The sequence below is a fragment of the Podarcis cretensis genome (assembly GCF_951804945.1).
Source record: "Podarcis cretensis genome assembly, chromosome: 4".
Lineage (NCBI taxonomy): Eukaryota > Metazoa > Chordata > Lepidosauria > Squamata > Lacertidae > Podarcis > Podarcis cretensis.
In genome coordinates, this window is record NC_137173.1 from 48,092,012 (window position 1) to 48,115,057 (window position 23,046).

General features: G+C 41.3%; 1 long non-coding RNA gene across 1 annotated transcript; it reads left to right on the forward strand.

Moving 5' to 3' along the window:
* Window positions 1–1,242: 1,242 nt before the first annotated feature.
* LOC307213880 lies at window positions 1,243–12,521 on the forward strand. Its single transcript, XR_013837772.1, has 4 exons — window positions 1,243–1,632; window positions 3,662–3,698; window positions 11,240–11,458; window positions 12,331–12,521. It is a non-coding gene; the product is annotated as an uncharacterized lncRNA (long non-coding RNA).
* The last annotated feature ends 10,525 nt before the right edge of the window (window positions 12,522–23,046 follow it).

Genomic DNA, 23,046 nt, shown 5'->3' on the forward strand with positions numbered 1-23,046 from the left:
TCTACCATTTTTGCTTCTAGGGAAATCGCCCCATATTTCTGTAGAGCGCCGCCTGTTGGGCTTGCTGCAGTGAAATGGCTTTTGTCTTCCCCATTGTGGTGATGAGTCTAGTAGTCTCCCCCATTGGAACAATGAAGCACTGAACTTGTAACCTTTTCAGGGACCTTAAACATCCTTGGGATCTTCTCAGTTATCCTACTGGCATTATTGAGAAACATTTTTCTTCCTTCCAGATTAGGTTGCTTACACCACTGATCAGCTTGGGCCAAAAGTAAACTTAATTTCAGAGTGACCCTCTTACAAGGTAACACCCCTTTTTCCCAGAAGGTTTGTTTTGTCATCTGATTATAATTATCATTCATTTCATTTCTATATTTGTTTATATTTTAAAGCAAAAAAAATCCAAGTGGCTTACAGCTTACATTAAAACATACAATAAAACAGGATAAAGCCTGGAGAAGAGGAGACTGAGAGGAGATATGATGGTCATCTTCAAATACCTAAAGGGGTGTTCCATGGAGGATGGAGCAAGCTGGCTTTCTCCTGCTCTGGCAGGTAGGACTTGAACCAATTGATTCAAGTTACAAGAAAGGAAGAACTTTCTGACAGTAAGTGCTGTTCGATAGTGGAACGGACTCCTTCAGGAAGTTATGAACTCTAAGCAGAGGTTGGATGGCCATCTGTCATGGATGCTTTAGTTGAGATTCCTGCGTTGCAGGGGGCTGGACTAGATGACCCTTGGTTCCTTTCCAGGTCTACCATTCTATGATTCTATGACTCTATAATAAACATTACTGTTTTATTCATTCAAAGCAATATATTTAACTGGAAACTAAAATATTATCTTAAAGATTTCATAATAAAACATTGCAAAGAGGTCAGCTACAGAATGCACATTTAACATAGCAAAGTTAACAAAAAAAATTATCTTAAACATTTCAAAATAAAACATTACTAAAAGAAGTCAAATATAAAATGTGCATTTAAAACAGAGAATAAAATATTATCCTAAGCATGATGGCATCTACATTCTGCACTCTAAGTCTGCATGTGGTCTTCTGGGTAATTTTGTGTGGTCTTCAATCTAATTTCAAAAGCTCTCTGCCAGAGGTTGGTAAGGGGCAAACACCAATCCAAACAAGGAGATTCCCACCCCACTTACACCTCCATTGCTGGGATCCTGACACTTACATACAGTGTTGGCTTTATTTCAGAGAGCTAACTCCCCCCCCCCCCGAAATATGCTTTGATCCTTCAGTGCCCACCCAGATTTCCCCCCCTGGTGCCACCACTGCTCTCTGCAGGTGAGCAGGTCAGAGTGATCTGTCCCTACCCTAGCAGTCTGGTGATCAGCGATGGAGATAGAAGAGAAGGAAGGAGAAAGAGAGAGAATGGACTGACAGAAAGAGAACAAGAGAAACGGGGTTGGCTGCACCCACCAGTGGTCCTTCACATTGCCAACATGTGGACCCCAACAAATGACCCTTGAACGAACACAGTCCTCAACAGAAAAATTGTTCTCTAACCTGCTCTGTGGGCTGCCCTGGGAAGCCTCATCTCATGTATCTCTATATTAAAGCCTTAACCCTCCCCCCCCCCATTCGAAAGCATGAAGGAGAATTGAACTGGAAAGTAAGTTCCTGCAATATATGAGAAGCTGATAATGGCAGAATCCTTCTGTGAAAAATGTGTCCTCAGGAATGAAATTGTATTTTGCAGAAACCACAGAGATTATAAATATAGCATTATCATTTTTCATCATGTACCAGTAAACTAAGATGTCTGGTGGAAATTTGATGCAAGGCATTTGTAGCCTTCACATCAGGAAAGGGCTGCCTCACTGTGTTCTGATATAGGATTCTGAAAGTGGGGTGGAAATGGTACAACTACCAATATACACTTTATTTATTCATTTATATCCCACTTTTTTCTCCCCAATGAGCACAAGGTGGCATACATGGTTGTCCCTCATCTTCATTTAACCCCCACAACAATACTGTGAGGTGGGTTAGGCTGAGAAGCTGTGAGTGGCCCAAGGTCACCCAGTGAGCTTCATGACCTGGTCTCCTGGCCCTAGTTTGACACTAACCACTATTCCTCACTGAAAATGTAGTCTAGCAGCTTAATGTCATAACACAATTACTGCATTGATCTTTGATGAAGCATGTTGCAGTCATGAGACATTCTACAGTGGGGATCTGTAGTGTCTGGTTTCCTGGGGGGGTGGCATTTGGGAGAAAACCAGAGGAGTAGGGTAGAATATTGTTACTAGATGTCCCCAGTTCCTGGGGACAGTCCCTGGATTTACAAATCTGTCCCCGAACAAAATCCATCCCCAGAATGCCCCTGATTTCATTTAATGTCCCCAAATTTATATTTTAAGTGTTGTAGATTTATTAGTAGGGAATGAATGTGTGGTTGGTTCAATGGCACAAGACACATCATATGGGGACTTCTGGCAAGGTAAAATGGTGGGCACCATGGCAGTGAGCAGCTCCTGAAGCCAGCTAGAGCCAACTGTGCTACCAGGCTGGCTCCGGGCTGCTGAGACTGCCACTGCCACTGCCAAGGGAGAACTGGGGATGGCCGGCGCATCAACTGGGGGGGGGGACTGTTGACCTCCCCCCCCCAGTGACCCAAATTGAGCAGAGAGCGAGAGTGCCCGACCAACTGCCCAGCGGTGCTCTGGGGCCAGGAAAACCCTGGAGCTGATGCAGCGAGAAGGAGAAGAGGAGGAGAAGGAAGAGAGAGAAAGAGGAAGGAGAAAAAAGAGGGGAGCCCTGACCTTGCCACATCACTGCCGGAGGAGAGGTAGGAGAGCACCGGGAGGGTAAGGACACGTGGCCAAGCCCAGGCCTGTGCCGAGCCTACTCCGCGGCGGCTAGCGCTCCAAGAGAGCAAGCCGGGGCTCAGAGGAAGGCTGCATGACAGAGGAGACTACAGAAGAGAAGATATTACTTCTTTAAAAAACTAAAAAACTAAAAAACCAAACTTTTAAAATAAGCTTTTTTTCCCTTTTCAAAAAAAAAAAAAGTCTCCCCAGAGATTATTTGGGAAAACAACATGGTAACCTTAGGGTAGAATTAAACACATTACTTTCCCATCTGCAGATTCTACCCTGCAAATGTGACCTGCCCCTAGAGAATGAGGGGAGAACAGAATAGTCTGTTCCACTCTGTGACATTTTGACAGAGAATGGAATGTTCCATTCTACCCAAACCTGTGTGAATTGCAGAAGACAGGATTGCTTCTACAGTTCACTGTGGGTGTACACAAATTGGCAGAACTCAGCAGAACTGAGACCCTTTGCATATACTGTACTTGAAGCTCTCCAGTATGCTTTTATTTTTGTTTTTTTTTTGGGTAGGGGGAAGAGGGGCTGTAAAAGACATCACTACCACAACAGATCATCGGAGTGTTCATTTCAGGAATGTAATGCAGATTATTTCCACAACCTCTTCCACAGTGAAGCCCTTAGATACTGTTAAGATGCGTTGATAAAAACTGCACCAACTGTTTCACTGATGGCCTTGGAACACATGAGGGTTGGGTTAGAGTGTCTAGTCATATGTAACTCACTCAGTGCTTCTCTCTCTCTCTCTCTCTCTCTCTCTCTCTCTGTGTGTGTGTGTGTGTGTGTGTGTCTGCTGATACCATGAAGTTGCTGCAGTAAGTGCCACGCTTTGAACATTTGGGGGGTAAGTGCTGGTACTCTGTACCATTGAGTACCCCCAGAAGAAAGCATTGCCTGCACTGCACTAGTCCTCACCTGGCATGCCACCAGGTCCTTCAAGGCAGGAATTTGCAAGCAAAATGCTCTTTTCCTTCACAGGGGGCCTCTGTTTATTTCTAGGCTAGGTCCAGAGCTTGCTGCCAAACAGGCAATTTTAACTATATTCTGGAAATTCATTTATGCTCGCTGGAATATAAAGTACCAGCCCAAACTCCAGTGGTAGTAGAATTTTGTTCCACTCTTACTGATGACTGGCAGATGAATCTGGGGAACGTATGATTGCAAAGGTTATGCAAAGTTGGAACCCCATGCCTTGCCACAAACAGTAGTTATTCTGCTGGTGTTCTATGTGAAAGGAAATAACTGAAACATTGGGAAACAAATTACATATGTTTCTAGACCTGCTTGGAAACTTTCATATGTTTATATAACAGAGCCATTCTAATTGTGACTGTTTTGCAAGTGAATGGATGTGGATCAGTGTACCAGGCCATTAGATCTCTTGTCCTTAAAATGCATTCTGTGAAATGAGGTCTGTATCTGTTAATAATGTTTAACCTTTCTAAAGTGGCATCTTAGATTAAAACATGGGTGTAATGTGTTGCTTTTTCATATTATTGTACAGTCTGCTTTAGCTGAATACCTGTCAACACTTAGTGTACTTATCAGATGCATAGCTGTTTTAAATGTAATCTGTAACCATTAGCAGATGCTGCAGCATGCGGCTATATTGGATATCCACCTGTCTCTGGCATGTTAGGAGCCTGAAAATCCTTTCCCAGCTGAGAAAGTGTGAGCGTATGCAAGAGCAATTTCAAAATGTTGCTGCCTCTCGACATAAATATCAGTTTTACTTTAAGGAACCTTGAATGTTCCCATGAATGCATCTGTTAGTGAAATCTACACAGGACCAAGTTATCTCATCAAATGGCTACAACTTTCCTGATGCTATTGTAAATATCCACAAAAGATAGCCAACAGGTAAAACCCAAGGATGAAATGAAATAATGTGCTTTGGTAGAACAGGAAAGATGGAAAGCAGGGCCAAGGAAGAAAAAAAGGGAAAGGAAAGTGGCTTGTGTATTTAAAACATTGTAGTCTGGACTTGGCTCAGCATGTTGGTCTGTAACATGTAGTCAGCCTTTAATTTAATAACTACAGTGGCACTTCTACTTACAAATGCGATCCATTTCGGGGTGCCGTTTGCACCCCGAAAAGTCTGTAAGTAGAGTGCCACTACTGCACGTGCGTGAAGCACGATAGAGTGCTTCTGCACATGCGCAAAGCGTGCAGATCGTTTATGAGCATGTGCGCGGGGCGAACCCAGAAGTAAACATTTCCGGGTTTGCCACATTCGTAACCTGAAAAGCCACAACATGAAGCAAACATAACACAAGATATGGCTGAAAACTGTATGCTTACTTAGAAACAGAATAAGCAAGAGTGTGGTAGAAATATCTTAACCTATTTTTACAGTAACAGTAATCTACACTGCTCTTAATTTACATCCATTTAGCTAAATGATTATCTTTTATGCATATTCTCACATATGGAAGAGAAACATAACCTAGTTTTTACCCAATAGTTGCATTCCCAGTTGCAATGTACCTTAACTCAGAACATTATGATTAAGTGAGGAAATGCATTTTAAGCAATAAAATCATAATCTACTTCTGCATCTCAATTTATAATTGCATAAAGACAGAGATATTTCACATAAGCTCTGTTTAAATATGCTTAAGCATACACCCAGCAACCAAATTCAATATATGTTAACTGAATTCAATATACCGTATTTTTCGCTCTATGAGATGCACCAGACCACAAGACGCACCTAGTTTTTGGAGGAGGAAAACAAGAAAAAAAAAATATCTGAATCTCAGAAGCCAGAACAGCAAGAGGGATCGCTCTTGCTGTTCTGGCTTCTGGGATAGCTGCGCAGCCTGCATTTGCTCCATAAGATGCACACACATTTCCCCTTACTTTTTAGGAGGGAAAAAGTGAGTCTTATAGAGCAAAAAATACGGTATATTATCAGCTAATCATTGAACTGTGACATTTCACTTGAGTTTCAGAATAATATATCTCTTCTTAGCAGGTAAGTTGATATCAAACGGATTTTGGTTTGCTATGGAATTGCAGAGCATGTGATGTGATCTGTCTGTTGCTTTTCTGGTTGTAAATATTCATGTAAGTAAGGTGAAAGAGCTGTTAATTGGCCAATGCACCAGTAAACCAGCAGTCAACATGGCAAAGTTGTATTTTGCATTTCCTCCATCTTATATGTCAACTCTGTATGTTATACTAAAGCAATGAGTTCAGAGAGTGCTACTAGCCTGGCAGCAGACCCCATTATTGTTTTAACAAAGTGGCCATTGCGCAAAGGGGTTGTATTTCCCAGGAATAAAGACTGAAGGAGACATTTGTATACCTTTCAGCACAATGCTTATGGTATCTCAATAAACATCAAGGCATCTACGTCCAAGCAAACCTGCGCACATGATATGTAGCAATAGTCTCATAATGGGATTGCAGCTGTCAGGCAGCTTAGCAGGAATGATTTGCCACATTTGCCTTTAACAGGCTACTGAAGTATTGACAGCGTGGTTGCTTTGTGTCCCATCACAGTTACACATACCATGAGGCGTAAGGATTGAAAATATACCAAGGTGCTGTCTTTATTATTAGCCTATTTAGTACTTTGAATCCAAAGGGCTTTTTTGTTCTGTGCCTCCTCTGTGCTTGGCACTTCGATTTTTACAAATCAGAGAACTGAACAGCTTGCTCCTATGCATGTTTATTTCAGCTGCACTTTGCCCAATGAAATTGTATGTTCATATGAGTCCAGCTCCAGTGGCAGCCTTTTTGAAGCCACCCAGAATCTCCCATATGAATTTGGCCTCTGCCTTATATTCTTCCTACTGAATCTTCCTACTGAATCAGTCTCAAAGTGGCACCATGGAAGCTGCCTTTGTTTATTCTGCAGCCCTGATCATGCAGCATTCCAGAACATGTTTCTACCCTGTCTTTTCTCAGTGTGTGGATGTTTGGGTCAGGGCCAGGAAGATTTGTGACATCAGGAATGACCCCAAAGGCACAGCCCTGCTTCCTCTTAATCACGTGGAGCTGCCGCCATGCAATTAACCTATGAAGGGGGCTACAGTGGGTTGTAGAACTGATTTCATGATCAAACTATCAGGTGTGTGCCTAAATTCAGTTTGAATTATCAGCTTTTGGCATGGCTAGGTTGATCTTGCTGTACCCAACACTGGAAGCTAATTTGCTAATAGGTTTTGATAGGGTCTGGAGAAGCAAAATGAACACCTTTAATATGACATTGTGCATAACAACACTTTTATCAAATCACCATCTCCAAAATAATAAGAGATTTGCACCTTTAATGATGCTCTGTTGCTTCATTAACAGATAGCACTGTGTCTTCTCTGGGGAAGGAATAAATCCTTATACTTGTGTTTAGAAAAATGAGAAAGAGAGAAAGATCAGCATGAAGGTGTTATGAGGACATGGATATCCTCCTCCTAATCCACAGCGATTAGTGGCATATCTGCATTGATGCTACTTTGCATAAGAATATTCTTTTGCCCTTGACTTTATCACAGGCTAAACTTAATGGGCCAGGAGCTTTCATTCATTTCAAACTAGGTTACATCCAAGATGAATTTGGCTCTCAAATACAAGACTGAGTGCTTGGTAATACCATAAAAAACCTGTAATCAGGAGGACTTAACCATTCTGTCCTAGCAGTCAGCAACCTCCAGCTACTGTAGCGACATTGCATCAAATAACTATGAAATTCTAGAGGGGTGGGGAGAGTCTTGTTTTCATCATAAATACTGTTCTCAAATTAGTATTTAATGGATTTGCACAGAGTTTGGTAGCTGCAGCTTGCAATACTAACTTTTGTAGTGCTTTGGTTAAATTGGTAATCAGCCTAAAAACGTCTTAGGACTGACCCTTTTTGTGTCTTAGAGAAGTGAATGAAAACTGTATATAGGTGCCTTTATGTGATGTAATAGGCCTTTCTCTGAGTCTCCTTCCTGTCAGAGATGATGTGGGCAGTATTTGCAGAGCGTGCCTTGTCAGTCATGGTGCCCTGGTCTGGAGCTCATGTCCTATCTAGCACCAGCTGAAGGTTACTTTGATCAGTGGGGAGAACCACTGATTTGGACAAACCATGCCTATTTTTCCTGGGCCTGACATTATATATCACATCAGGCATAGACAAGTTCAAGCTGTGGCTAAAGGATGAAGAGTGGAGAGTAAACTTTGAATGCAAACCTTTGCAGCAATAATGGACACCTTTTGATTTGGCATCAACTTTTGGCTGAAAAGAAGAATTGGGAGGGCATTTGGAGTGCACTCCTGATTCTTCCCTTATATTCCCTGCCTTGAATTCAAACTTTTGCAGAGGCAGCTTCAGTTTAAGTGGTGCCTGCAAAAGGGGAAAAAATGATCACTTGACGGCACATTTAGTGTGTGCTCCTTATTCTTTCCTTTGAAATACAAGTACTATATCTCCTGGTGTCATGGTGTCATCAGGTGATTGGCAGAATGGCAGTTGGGAGGGCCTGTCCAGTTGTCAAAGGGGCCCATGGGGGTGGGTTAGTTCAACATCCATCCTGCTGGCTGGATCTAGTTTTCCATCTGTCATTTAGATTGACTCACTTTAGCCTGACCTTACGATGAAATTCTAGCTGCTTTGCTTCCTTGTGTGGCTTCCTTGGTTTTATAATTATTTTAAATTATCCTTTGTATGGTGCCCTGAGTAAACATTCTCAACATTAATCAAATAAATAATAAATAAAAGCTCCACATGTTCCTATCAGAATCCTACACAGGCAAGAGATGGAGTCAGGGTGAAAAGGCAAGCAGACTCAGTTATCTGAGCCCACCCCTGCTTCTGCCTCTCTTGGCTTGGCTCTGTCCCTGCCTTGTCACAGTTCAGCTAGAACTGACCCTTCTAGCTTCAGTCAGATTTACTCCGCTATAGCCTGTGAAGAGCAGCAGGGAGCCTAAACCTGTGTCAACCCAATCACGGCCATGGTGGATGATCTGCACCTAAAGATGGCTGGGCAAAACTATATCCTGCTCTATTATTAGTTCTTGCAAAAGCTTTTGTTGCTAGTGACAATGAGGTGTTTGTTACTATGGGATTAGCTGGTGCTTCGGGACCTATCTCTGTTGTATATATGCCTGGCAAGGACAAGCCATTACTGCATCTTCATGCCTGAAAAAGCTAAAGGAAATGGATTTCTCCAGGTCGTACAACATGGGTCAGCAAACTTTTTCAGCAGGAGGCCGGTCCACTGTCCCTCAGACCTTGTGGGGAGCTGGACTATATTTTTTGGGGGTGGGGATGAACGAATTCCTATGCCCCACAAATAACCCAGAGATGCATTTTAAATAAAAGCACACATTCTACTCATGTAAAAACACCAGGCAGGCCCCACAAATAAGCCAGAGATGCATTTTAAATAAAAGGACACATTCTACCCATGTAAAAACACGCTGATTCCCGGACCGTCCGCAGGCCAGATTTAGAAGGCAATTGGGCCAGATCCGGCCTCCAGGCCTTAGTTTGCCTACCCATGTCATACAATGACAAAAGGCACAGAACCTTTGTCCAAAAAGGGGGGGGGGGGACAAACCCATCATAGGGAAAATCTTGTTCTAGCCCCACCTCATTGCAGTGTGTACATGATGCACATTATTCCCATGCACAGGCAGCTCCCCATTTGTGCAGAGGTTGCATTCTGGGTTATTGCACGTGTCAGTGGTCATGCATAAGCCCATTCCAGCCCCACCCCATTCAGGGCCAAAAAGCAGCACACGCAAAAGCGGTTGTGTGTACATTGGTTGCATGCAAAGTGGTCATTCCCTGTATACATAATGCCAGTCATTTCAATGTGTACATGATGCAAATTGTCAAAATGCTCAAAATTGGGCATGGATTCAATGTTTGATACCATCGATGCATTGATGACAGCCTTTAATGAACACCCTTCTCATCTGAATCAGAAGCCACTCTGCTTACTCAGTTCCTTTTCATGGTTGGCAGCTAAATACAAATGGGACAACTAAGGTGGTATGTACACAATACTGAGCCAATGGAAATTGTTGTTTTGTATGAGGGATGAGTGCACTTACTATTGCTGAGATGCAGCCCTTTCTAGTCAGTTAGGTTCATAGACTTGCTTCATAGAACTTTCCAAATGGGGTTTTTGTTCCCTAGAAGCCCCAACACTAAAATCAAATTCCAGAATTCGAAAGTGGCACAGCAGCACTTTGTGGTCAGCAATCCCTCTATTTACACAGACTTAGCATAACATATCTTGGACTTATTTTCCTAAAATCTGAGATATAGAATTATTGATGGTTTGCAAGAAGGCACTATGCAAAGCGCTCAACTCCATAAGGCCCTTATAAATTACGTGAACCTAACCATGTCTCTTGACTGAGAGTTTGCCAATTGATGCTAAAGTACAGTCTGTAATGCATTTCACAGTAGGTAAAACTGGGTGGAATACAATGCCATTTCTGTCTTAGAGTTTACATAAAGCTCCTATGTTTATATAAACATATGACAAACATACTATTCTGCTCCCATATAAGATTTGGAAAGTCAAACAAAGAAGCTCTGCTTTGCCTTTATGACACAAAAGATATTGTCCATAACCCCTTTTAGCTTACCAGCTTCTTTCAAACAACTATAACTTCCCAGATGTACTTTGCATTTTGAAGGCCTTGTTGACGTACTGCTAGGGTAATATGTCATGCATCATGGATCTTGGCTGGGTTCCTAAAGGCATTTCATCAAGGGAAGATGACACTGAACCTCATGGATTCTACTGCCCCTTTCTGCATTTATATATTTAGAAAAAGCTGAGCTGCATATTCAGCTCTTTTGAAAACACATACACTGTAGTCCCTTTGCCAAAAGAACATACGTATCTGTCAGAATTTAAAGCTTTGAAATACTGCTTTCCTTCTATTTTCTTTCTTGACATGCATTTCCTTGGTTCTTCCATGGCTATTTGTGCTAAGCTAGTGGGAATGAGCGCTGTCAAGAGCTGCCATGGCTTTTACTTGGTGACTTAAAGATGAGGGACAGTCACTCATCTTCTTGCATCAGGACAAACTTCAGTCTTCCTAAAAACATCATGACTAGAAAAAGTCTCAAATATAGGTTCCAAAGAACTACGTGAATACCTAGCTTGGTCCTATCTGCTGTCTTTCTTAGCGGGAGTTGGGGTCAAGTTCCTATTAGGAGGCAACTGGCTCAGCAGTCTTTTGTAAGGGTGGACAAGGAAATAGAATTATTTCATATTATTTTATTATTTTATTTCTACTTGATTTCATTTTTTAAAAAAAGTTATTTCATTTTCCATTTGCCTGAACTGCATTCATGTTGCTTTTGTTTTTCCTGGGTTATTAGTTCATTTGTTTTTGTTTTTCATTCATTTTCTCTCCCATTTATTTCAACAGGAGACCCAGCCAGTCTTATGTTGCCTAGAACTTTGGTGTTTTCTATCCAAATGTCATGAAATTTGCAGCCATTCCCACATCAGACCTCCACATTTCAGACAGATGGGACAACATACCTCCATTTTATAAGCCCCAAATGATATCTGACAATTTCATTGCACTTTCTCTTCCTCCATCCCTAAGAACTCCTTGTGAGCTGAACACAAAGCTCTAGCCAAGGTAAAGCCATGCAACTAGAAACAAATGACTTGAAATTAAGCAAACTGTCATTTTCATTTTATTCACTTTAATTCCCATTTGTTTCCACTATAAAAGCAACTGAAACAAATGGGGCTTCTTTTCATTTTTCATTCATTTTTTTAATGAATGCAACCTCTAGACCATGTGCAGTGAAATGCACATTCTAATGCAAAATAGTATTGGTTTTGGTTGCCTTGACAATAAGGGTGTATCCCTTGTTCCTACAGCAGCACATTAGCTGCCTACCTAAACCTGCACCCAAAGCATAAAGATGAAATCGCAGTTCCACTATGCGTCAAATAAAAATTGTGATTAGACTGCAGTAGGCCAGCACTTTGTCGGTGTTGCAGCCAAGGTCAGGCTATGACTGCCATGACTCTCCAAAGGTCCTCTTTATGCCTGGTGCTGCCACCACCACCCCTTTAACACAGGTGTCAGTGTTTGAACTTGGGCCTTTCTGCATGCAAAAGATCTGCCCTGCCCCAGAGCTATGGCCCCTACCATCGCCAAAGTCACTGTCAAGAAGCAGTGCTAGGGATGCCTGAAACACTGTGTCAAGGTCTATAGGATTTAATCCCAGCTCATTTCCAGTAACCGTTCCAAGTCTTTAATTTGAAAAGGATGACTAACAGATTTCCAACGAGTCTTTTTTGGAGGGGCCAGCACTGCAGAAACTTGGTTTTAATTTAAAGGATGCCCCTGTCAATGCAAAGTGGCTGTTAATTACTCTCCATATTTTATTCATGGTCCCTTTAGAGACTCTTTATATGAAGGCAATCTAAAGAAAACATAAATGAGAACCTTGCATAGCATTTTTTCATCAGCTGCGGTGTTTTCTCCTGTCATTTCAGCATTGCAAATCTTTTGGATCTCAAGCGTGCATAAGAATGCCTGTAGCGAGAAGAGGAACCGAGTCAATTATAAATAAATGTAGGCAGCTGGGAGCATTTTTTGATAAGCAACAATAATTTTAAGAAATCTCTACTGCCACAACGTCCCCTTTTATTTTATTTTGTCTTTCTGTCTTCTGTTTCCTTGTTTGGAGGTGAGCAGGGTGGTGGTGGTAATATATGAACCTGAATTACATCTTGTAGATGCTAGTTGTGGGTCACTGGCAATGTTATTTGTTAAGTGTGGGAGAGGTAATATTAGGAATGGGTGGATCAGTTTGGTGCTTGATTTGTATTTTTTATTTGTATTAAAAAACTAATAATTTTATGCAAGAGATGCTATCTGTGCATGAACATATACCACCCAGAACACAGAGAGACATAATTTTTTTAAAACAATAATAATGGTTGAGGTTATTTATTCATGAGCTACCTCTTTGCCACCAGCAACATACAAAAATTGAAGATCAGGGTAGTTTCTACAACAGTGTGATAGAAATATACCTGCATGGTACATAAATGAAGGATTCATCTAGAGCAGTGGGTCTAGAGCAGGTATGGTCATGAGGCCATACCAGGTTGGTTGCAGCAAAGCTATTGCTGCCATGTTGGATTCCAGCTTAGGCTGACCAGACCACAGGAGCACTACATGCATGTCAGGACTAGGAAACACTCTTCTGATGAGATGCTTATGTTATCCATTTTCACAAGTGCTGCAATGTGGCAGGAGAAAGGCGTGAGACATTTTTAATACTGTTCATATTGTTGGCTAACCACAATATGCTTTTCTAGTGCTATTAACTATAAATCAAAAGTGAAAATGTGAATGTAGGTCCCATGTTGCAGATTGGGAGTCAGAGACCTCACTCCTGTCCGTAACCATGCTGCAGCATTCTGCACTAACCAAATAACTCTATTCAAAGCAGATTTCAGAGTTTTCATTTCTTCCTTGTCTTTCATCTGCATGTTAATTAGCCAGTTGTTAGCTTGAAAAATTCAAGCATACTCTGGTAAATTGCCTCATGTAGGATAAGAACTAGCATAGTGTAATGGTTAGAGGTTTGACAGTGGAGAGCTGCTTTGAAATCTTCACATAGCCATGAAATTCACTGAGTGACCCTATACCAGTTCCTCACCATCTCCCAACATAACTACCATATTTTTCGCTCTATAGGACGCACCAGTCCCGGCGTTCCCGGCGCTCCGGGGGCTTCAGGCGGCTTCAGCAAAAGCAACGCAAACCTCCAGAGCGCGGGGGGAGCTCTCCCTCTGTGCTTCAGAGGCTTCGTGGTGCTATCGCTGAAGCCAAGGAGCCTACATTCGCTCCATAGGACGCACACACATTTCCCTTTCATTTTTGGAGGGGGGAAAGTGCGTCCTATAGAGCGAAAAATACGGTAATTCTTGTACAACCATTGTGATGGAAGGGCTGAAGACACCAGGGGTGGCCAGTTCTGGTGTCATTAACCAACATGAACAATGGTCAGGAATGATGGGAGCTGTCCATAATATCTGGGTAGCACTATGTGGGCTATTGCTAATGTCTTCCCTCCCTAGATAAGGGACAATATTTATTTGCAGTTTGAGCTTTCTTTGCCTACTCTGAATAGAGGCAGAACTGTGCTGCTAAGAATTTCTTTAGGCAAAACTAAGAGCTTTTTGTAATTCTTGGGGAAAAGTTTGGAAAGCCAGTTAAATTAAATAAAGATGGTGTTCATAGACTTGGGACAGTTCTTCTACAGAGCGGTGTAGCTTCCCTAAGAACATTTACTTATCTGGGCATAAATAAAGGATGATTGTGGGAAATTAGAATGTTTTGGAAACCTACGCATTACTCATGAAGATTAATTACAGAGCCTTCTCCCATTGAACTTAGTGCAAAAAGATCCCGTTGACGCTTAGCAAGCAGACTGCGCCCACAGTTGGCTTTGTTTGTCTTGTAATGTCAAATAATCTTTCAGACACTTCATTGACCTAGTATATTCCAGCCATCATTTATTCGTCTCTCTTGGCTAGACTCAACAGAATCTTCCTGTGAGTGTAGCTGGCCAATATTTTGGAAGACACATCTCCTTGGGGCATGGTGACCTGTGGTATGGAAAGAATGCAAGCTGAAGTGATATAACCATGGTTTTTATTTACTGTCAAGTTGGTGAGTGGTACAGTGATGTTTGTATTCTTATCACCGCGTGCTAACCTATATATATTGTTGTGAAGCTCACTGGCGTAACAGACATGGTTTCAGCAGAAAGATGAAAATAATGGCTAGAAGTCACTTGCCTGAATACACACTTTGACATATGAAGTAAACAATAATTAAGGTAGTACATTTTAGGTAAATGCATTACAATTGGCCTGATAGCCTAATTGCAGAGAAGGACTCACTTTTGTCTGCTATAACAACTAGGGTTGTCTTCTTACAGTGATAGTGTCTATACTTTACACACACAGATGCTGTCCCTCCCATTCTGTTCTTCAACTGGTCACAAAATTATTCAGGATGGTGCGGGGAGCCAAGCAGACTGTGAAGAGCTTCAAAAATATATATATTTACACGCCAGCCCAATCTCTTAGTGGTGCAAGATTCCAGGGGTACCAGCCGTATTTACCAGGGTCTGTGTTTCCTTTAAAAATGAGACGCAGTGGAGACTGTAGTGTCTTTATGAAATATGGTTTATTTATACATATATATAACATGACCCTAAGATGGAGGGGCTCCAAGAGGGTCCTGTTTCCAAGAGGGTCCTGTTTCTCCCATTACTGTCTCCTTGGATTCACATTGCTCTGATCCCCCCTTTTCCAGCTTGCAAACTGCTTGCAAACTGCAAGTCTTTTTCCTTCTGCTTACATCATCACCAGCTGCAATACCAAACTAAAAACTCTGCTTTTGCCTCTGATATCTGACTCTCAGCTCAGGATGGCTGGCATATTTTTTTTTCTTCCATCAAACCTTTATTGGCGTCACTTACAAACATTCAGAATAAATAGGCCAATGCGATCTTGTCGCCATTTCAACAGTACAGTCATTTGCCAAAGGGAAGAAGAGGCGAGCAATCTATTTCACCTCTGTGGGGAAGGAAAGGAGTCTGACAGAATTTCGCATATTCTTTGCCTGCTAATGTCTCATTTAATGGTTCATCTACCAGGCCATGACTAGGCTTTGTTCCCCTAATAACCCACAATCAACAAGCTATCACCAGGCTGGCCTGGCTTGTATTTTAACATAAACTGCATCCAGGGCTTCAGTGTTTGGCACAATTTCATTGCCCAAACCTTCATTAATTCTAACTTTAATTGGACCCTGGAATTTAGGGTATTTTGCATACCACAAACTCATAACAATATACTCAGTAAATGAGCAAAAAAAAAATGGCTAATGAGGTTCATGGGTAACATTCTTCAGGTCAAGGTCCATATTACCTAGGTCAAAATCTATCAGAGGGTGCATTCCAAAAGTGTGTGGACCAGATCCAAAGGTAAGTGGGGGCATACATGCACACAACACATGCCCTTAAGACACATGCAATCACACAACACACTTAACACCACCACACACCCTAAACACACACACACACAGTTCACACACCTCTTGCTCAGCTGCAAGTTCAATGTGGAGATGCTATTTAGTGTGACAAAATTAACATAGGCCAGGATTCTCATAGACCAGGATAATAGTAACTTGCTGCTTGGAGTGCAATTGAAACGTTTGTTAGAGTTGCTATTGAGTTTTCTGTTTTGCTTTGAGCTGTGGCAGGGAAGGGGAAGTAGGCAGATGAAGCACTTGGCCTGTGTGCAGCTCTTGCCCTGCCTAAAGCTCTTCTTCCTTGGAGTTGTAAAGAGAGATGTGGGAAGTGTATCTCTTCTGATCTTGACCAAATGTTGACAATGCTCCTCTGATGATCCCCAAGCTCTCCAGAAATGCTCCCATGAAGATGTCTAGAAACTGTTTCAGAGGCTGAAGCTTAGTGAGGATTATTTCCAGATACTATGTAGTTGGGGGGAGGTTCCCCCCACCAAGGATAACACTTAGGATAACCCCATCAGGGATAATGTCCCCACTGCTACTACCTTTGCTACCACTACACTTAGTGGAGGAAATTTTAAAGCAACCATGTTGTCACTGCTGCCATAGCAACCAAGAAATGTTGTAAGGGGCTGACGGGCTACTTTTTGGACCAGTTCCAGCCTGCTCCACCAATTTCCCACCCCTGACATATACAAGGATTGTCTTATCAGATTAGTTTTGTCATAGAGTCAAAATGTCAACGCCATGTTAGAAAATGGCAGATGCCATGCTAAGAATCATTAGGAAAGGGATGTAAAGTATACTTGCAAGTACCACAATGTCCTTAAACTATAGTCACATGTGCAGCCATGTTTGAGTATAGCTTGAGTAGCTCCATCGCAAAAAGAAAATCACCAACCAGAAAGGGGGTGTAATAATCAGGGAGATGGGGAACCACCTTCTCTTTGAGAAATGTGAAAGGGTCTCTTGAATTTAAGGGGAAAGAAAGGAGATGATAGCTGTGTGCAGAAAGTAGATACAGAGGAACTTTTATAATTTTCTCTTAATACTGGATTTTGGAGTCTTCCAGTGTAATCGACTGGCAGTAGATTCAGGAACAGACTGTGGAAATGCTGGTTCGCACAAACTGTAATTAATATGTGAATTTGCAACCACAGAATGTTATGGTGGCCACTAGCTTAGAAAACTTTTTAAAGGATTGGCCTCCTTCATGAAATGCATATCTCTGATGGCTATCATTTATAACTGCTAAATGCAACCCCCAGTTTCAGAGACAGCATGGGAAACAATGAGAAGAGGGCTATCCACTTCAAGCCCTGCTGGTGGACTTCCAGGACAGAACAGACCTTTGGTCTCACCCAGCAGGACTGTTCATAAATTCTTATCTCTTGCCCATCCTCCTCCTTTGCCCACAGGAGACAAAAGTAGAGCCCAGCTGGCCACAGCAGTACATAAAGAAGGAAGATGATGAAAATGCATATGAAGATATGGAAAGGTTGTTGTAGTAGAAACCCCAAATTAATCTTTCCAAATATGCACAGTCAGTGCAACTCATCAGAATGAGCCATGAATCAGAACTTTAAAATGTAAGATATAGAGTAATTGCCAGCATTCACATTTTGTAGAATACAGACAATAATAAATGATCCTGAATGTGAACTAGGACCTGATTTAAATTTGCTAAAATCCTCTCCTTATGCCATTGTCAGAATTGTTTACAACCTTGCCATGATTTCATGTCTAAGCTTTCAACTTTCACTTGACCTTGCCTAAAAGCTGTGATACATACATAGTGGTGCCCCTGACTTGGAGTTTTAGATATCGTAGACTTGACCCACCCTATCCTGGACCATAATTGTTTTAAGTGCTGTCTGGTGCCTGAGCCACAGACTGTTCCCAGTGGCCTGATCCTGTCAAAACCCTTAAAGGAGTTGATACTAGAAAGTCTGTTCTTACTGTGTTGCGGCCAACTATGTGCCCTTTCACTTCAAAAGTGAACACATAATCACTCTTTAAAGTTTAAACAACAATTGATTCTAAACTAGGAAAAATGCACAGGTCCAAAAATGAAATTTATTATAAATAACTCTGACCCTATGCATTGACAAGAACTGGAAATTAAGTATTCTCTTATTAAGCAAGGATGCATGCTTGCCTGTATATCTCATTTGTTGTTTGGGTGGTATTTGACTTAACACTGCAACTACACCACTAGTTCAGTTTTCCAAGGGAATGCTGCACTTCAATAGCACTCCCTTTGTGAAGCAATTTAAATATAAAGTAGCCTGGCATCAATTATTGTATGCTATTATTATTATTATTATTATTATTATTATTAGTTGCCCAATGCCTGATTCATGGACAATCTCATTTTAAGTTTCTCTCCAAGAAGCTGGTACATTAAAAACAGTGTATTTGCACAACCCAAAATGAGCATCTATAAAGTATAAACATTGTACTGTAAACATTTCGATAAGGTGAAGAAAACCTCAGAGTAAATACATCATCTCAGCAGAAGTCAATTCCTTCTAAGGAATTGAGAACAATTTACAGCATCTCTTCTAACTCCATCTCCTTCCTTCCTTCATCCATGGCAAAACTGAAATGCCTCTTTCTTCCTGTCAGGCAGGACACAATTGTGGGGGTACCTACCCATTAAGCTGCCTGGATAAGAAAATCTTCCTGCTATGAAAATAACCATAATAGAAAGATTTGCTTAAGAACTGGGTAGTCATTTTTTAAAATGTCCTTTCGCATGTCAGAGTGCCATAAATAAAATTGCTTGGCTGATAAAACATAAAACAGGACTGGGGGTGAAGAGAAGAAGAGAGAATCGTCATGCAAGCAGGTGTGAATAAAAGCTTCACAGTGTGTGTCTTCCAGGTACATAACTAAAAGACACATTTCTGTGTGGTGCGTCCTCTTTGGCTTCTTGTTTATGCACCTCTGGCTGACCCGATTATGTCAAGTGCCCTTTGAATTCCTTTAATAATAGCTGCTCTCCTCTCGCAGTGATTTCAGACAAGGGCAGCGTCAGCATCAACTTTAGTCAGCTTCACATTGCCAAAACCAGTCCCTGCTCCTGTGCACTGTAGGGTGTGCTACCTTGAAAGGGAGAGAGATGTGTAAATGCACCTTGGAGATCAAAAGCAAAATAAAACCACTGCAAATAATACAAGTTTGAACCTTTCTTGTTCATAGCCTTATGCGCATAAGAATTCTCCAGTGGTATTTCAGAGATGTGACAAAAGAAAAGTCAATCCCATTCTCATAAAAGTAAAGCTCGCAGCAAACCCCCATTGAATGTTACATGTTGTGTTCCACCACTGTCAGAAGGCGATTTGATCCAACAGAAGCTTCCATGAGAATAAAGGCCAGAGGAGTGATTGTTGCCATTTCAGCCTTCCCTCTGGAGCCCGCTCCAACCCTTCACCGTCTTCTCCGAAGGATTGGGGGACCATTTAAAATAGTATGGGAGATGACTTGGGGAGGGGGGTCTGCAAGAGAATGGAGGAATTTGCAAAAATATCTTCCTCTGGGTCAAAAGGCTACCTGTCAGAAGAGAGATGTTGCAGTACCTGACTCTCTGCAAGTTAAAATCTAACAAAGACATTAGGCAGAAGTGCAGAATATACCTGAGTCCAGTGTAATCAGTTGAAAATACAGAGTCTCGTAGCACTTTAAAAGCAAACAACTTTTATTATGGCATATGCCTTTAGGGATTCTAATCTACCTGTGTGAATGCTATTTTCCTCCACCGTCCCCATCCCTTTTTCCTCTTGGGTTATGTCTTGTAGATTATAAGCCCGAAGATGGACACTGTAATTTTTGATATTCATCTGTAAGAGGCTCTGCAGCCTTTTCTACTGAAAAACAGCATAAAAGTACTTCAAATAATTAAATGAATATATGCCATATGTGAAATATTTGCTATTGCTTCTCTTAATTTAGTTACTTCTTATTCAGTTATGTACCTCTTATTCCCAAAGTTGTGACCGTAAGAAAACATGAGCAATAAATGTTAAGGTAGCAATTGCTAATAGGAAAATAACATGATAAAAAATATACAATAATTGCAAAGGGTGGTCACAGAACAATGCAACGTCCAACTGCTGTAACTGTCACTGCTCAATGGGAGGCCAGTCAGCCAGTCTATTTCATAAACTTTTAATCATGATAATGGAAAACAATTGTCAGAAGCATCCTAGTGAATATTATTTGAGGCTGGAGGAGTTGGCAGCCATCTGTTCATTAATGTCTGCCATTGACACCTATCAAAAATATTACAAAGCTTCAGGAGTGAAGACATTACAACTTTATTTCTTGTACAAATGGATTACTATCTTTGATAACTTTTAATTATTTGTTATTATGCCACATTTGTTTCGAGACAGACGATTAGCAACAAATATGCCTCCAGCTTCCCAAGATGTTCTAAAAGAAATTATTCTTTGTGTCATACTTCTGGAAAAAACCAAAAACTTATTGAAACAGTTATCATGGTTAACAAGGAAATCATATTTTCACGATGTCAGAAAGCAGGAGGCTTGAAATCACCACAGATTCAGATTCAGAGGTCACAAGTCACTCATCTGAGCTAGTCGCCCACCTTTGAAAGTGCCTGGCAACCTTGTTGCTGCCTCTGGGAATAGACAGCTGACATCTCCAGCTCCTGAATGTCACAGCCAGTAGAGGGCAAGGGTAAACCAGGTAATAAGCTGCTATTTTTATTCCTCAAGGGAGACAGCTGAGGAACAACAATATTGAGGAATACAGTCCAAGACTCGTATGCCTTGAACAAGCAAGAGACAAGCCCCAGATGAAGTCAGATCACAGCAACGTATAGAATCCAAGCAATTGTAAGCAAATAAGCTCAGAAACAGCAGCAAAGAGTGCTTGAGAGCCAAACTGGTTGCATGTATTCCCCCCCCCCCCCCGTCAAACAATGTGCCAGTATATTATTGTTTTAAATGGGCGGGGGGAATGTGGTGAAGGTTGCACTGGAAGGGATGGGAACATAGCAAGGGGAAGAAACTGTTTAATGATTTCCTTCCTCGCTATTTGTTAATTGAAACTGCTCCTCATGCTATATAAATAGGAATCCTTTCAGCAATGGCAAAAAGAACCCTCTCCACCCCCTGCAGTACTATTAGGCTTAAAAAAACCCCTCACTTTTGGTGCCAAGGGGTGCACCAACTACAGCATGGAGGAGATGATTTTTGTTGTGTTGCAGTTGGGATGGTGGGGAAGGGTTAAACCTCCTCCCTCTGCATTCCAAATTAAAATTGACCCTGCACATACAATTAAACTTTTCAATACCACAGTGTGGTGGCTGTGAGTAGGTGTGATGCAATTAACATCACATGTCATTAGGCCCTAAGTAGAGGGCACTGGGAAACAGAGTGAAGTAGGTCCTTTCTCTACATACTGTACATGCACTTCTTTCACTTCTTAGTTTAATATTCCGCAATAGCCTTGTTTTTCATTTAAAAAAACCTGCCATAAGAAAAACACACAACCATGGGCTCTTCCAGACGACTTGTTTATTGAGCGTTCATCCTTGTTTGTTTTCACAAAAGTTGTGCAGTTTTTTTAATTGTTTCTTTCCATGGAGGTTACAAGATATCATGTCAAACCATTGCTTTCCCACACTTCCCAATGGTTCCCCATTGCTTTCCTTACTGCAAAAGTCTGGGTTTGGGGCCCAAGTGGATTTTTGCCCAAGACCACTAAACCCACTTCAGTTGTGCAAGCTAAATTTGACAATGTATGATTGAAGGCCACCCTCAAAATAGCGGCAGTCTGGAAGCAGCTGTGTATCTAGTTTGGCTCTGGATCAGTACCTTTTTATTTTCTCAGCAGTACTTCCTAACCCCAGATTTAAAAACAACAACTCCCTACTGTACTATTTTGATTGGAGAATTTTTTTTTTTTCCCGGATAAAACCCAACCCTTAAGGAATTCAAGAATACAAAGCATTTTGGATGGATACTGAAAATAGGTTGCACTTTGCATGCAAGTTTGGAGGATAGTTAATAATAAATGGGTTGAGTGTATATGCTACTTGTACACAAAATAGTTTTGCAAGAGAGGTTAAAAGTTCAAAGTTGAGCCTGAGTCTATACTGCCTTCACTGTTCTCTTTTAATTATCTGAGGTCAGGAAGTTAATAATACTAGAAATACCCACTAGAGACCTCTTGCTCACTGTATGAACTTTAAACTTGTCTGCATTATTTTTTTTTTTGAAAGGGTAAAAAGTTCAGTGAAAACATGATGGTTTTCTCCTTTGGCCTACACTAGTTCAACCTCAAGGGTTAAAAGTTTAACTGTAAAAGAGGAACCTTTGTTCGCTGAGGTAATTTCAAAAGTTCACTTATTAAAAGGTAAGATTTCAAATAAAAGGCAAAGTCCAGTGTGATTCTATTCCACAAGAATGAAAACCTTGTGACAAAGGAATACTCTTTAATCTGTTGTCACATCGGAATGACCTTCACATTTTATTGTCTTTGTGTTTTGAACTTTGGAAAAGCAATGTCTCCTGTAAGCCAACTTTATAGGTTTAACGTCAACACACAGCACTGGATAATTCTTTATATTTTACAAATAAATGCAATTTATGTTTACCACTTACACATTAAGTTCATTCCTGTATGCCTTGTGTTGCTGATACCGCTTTCTTATAGATGGCAAGTAGTGATTCATAAAAATATGCTTCTTTCACACATTGGTAGATTACGCTAAACTGAACCATGGCTTAGTGCACATGTATAAACATGCAGGTTCCTAGGGAAGAGCTCACACCTGCTATGTTCTTCCTTGGTCCCTTTAGCTCAGCAGAGCACTGAGCTAAATAAACCCTGGCTATAAGTCATGGCTAAGAAGGAGAAAGCTTAACCATGAGCCCGGGTTTGGAGAACAGGCCACCCTGAATCACTACTGAGCTAAAGGGCCAGGGAGGAGCAAAGCAGCTGTGATCTCCTGTCTGGGAACCTGCATGTTCATGCCTATGCATTAAGCCATGGTTCAGCTTAGCAAACTACAGTGGTACCTCAGGTTAAGAACTTAATTCGTTCTGGAGGTCCATTCTTAACCTGAAACTGTTCTTAACCTGAGGTACCACTTTAGCTTATGGGGCCTCCTGCTGCTGCTG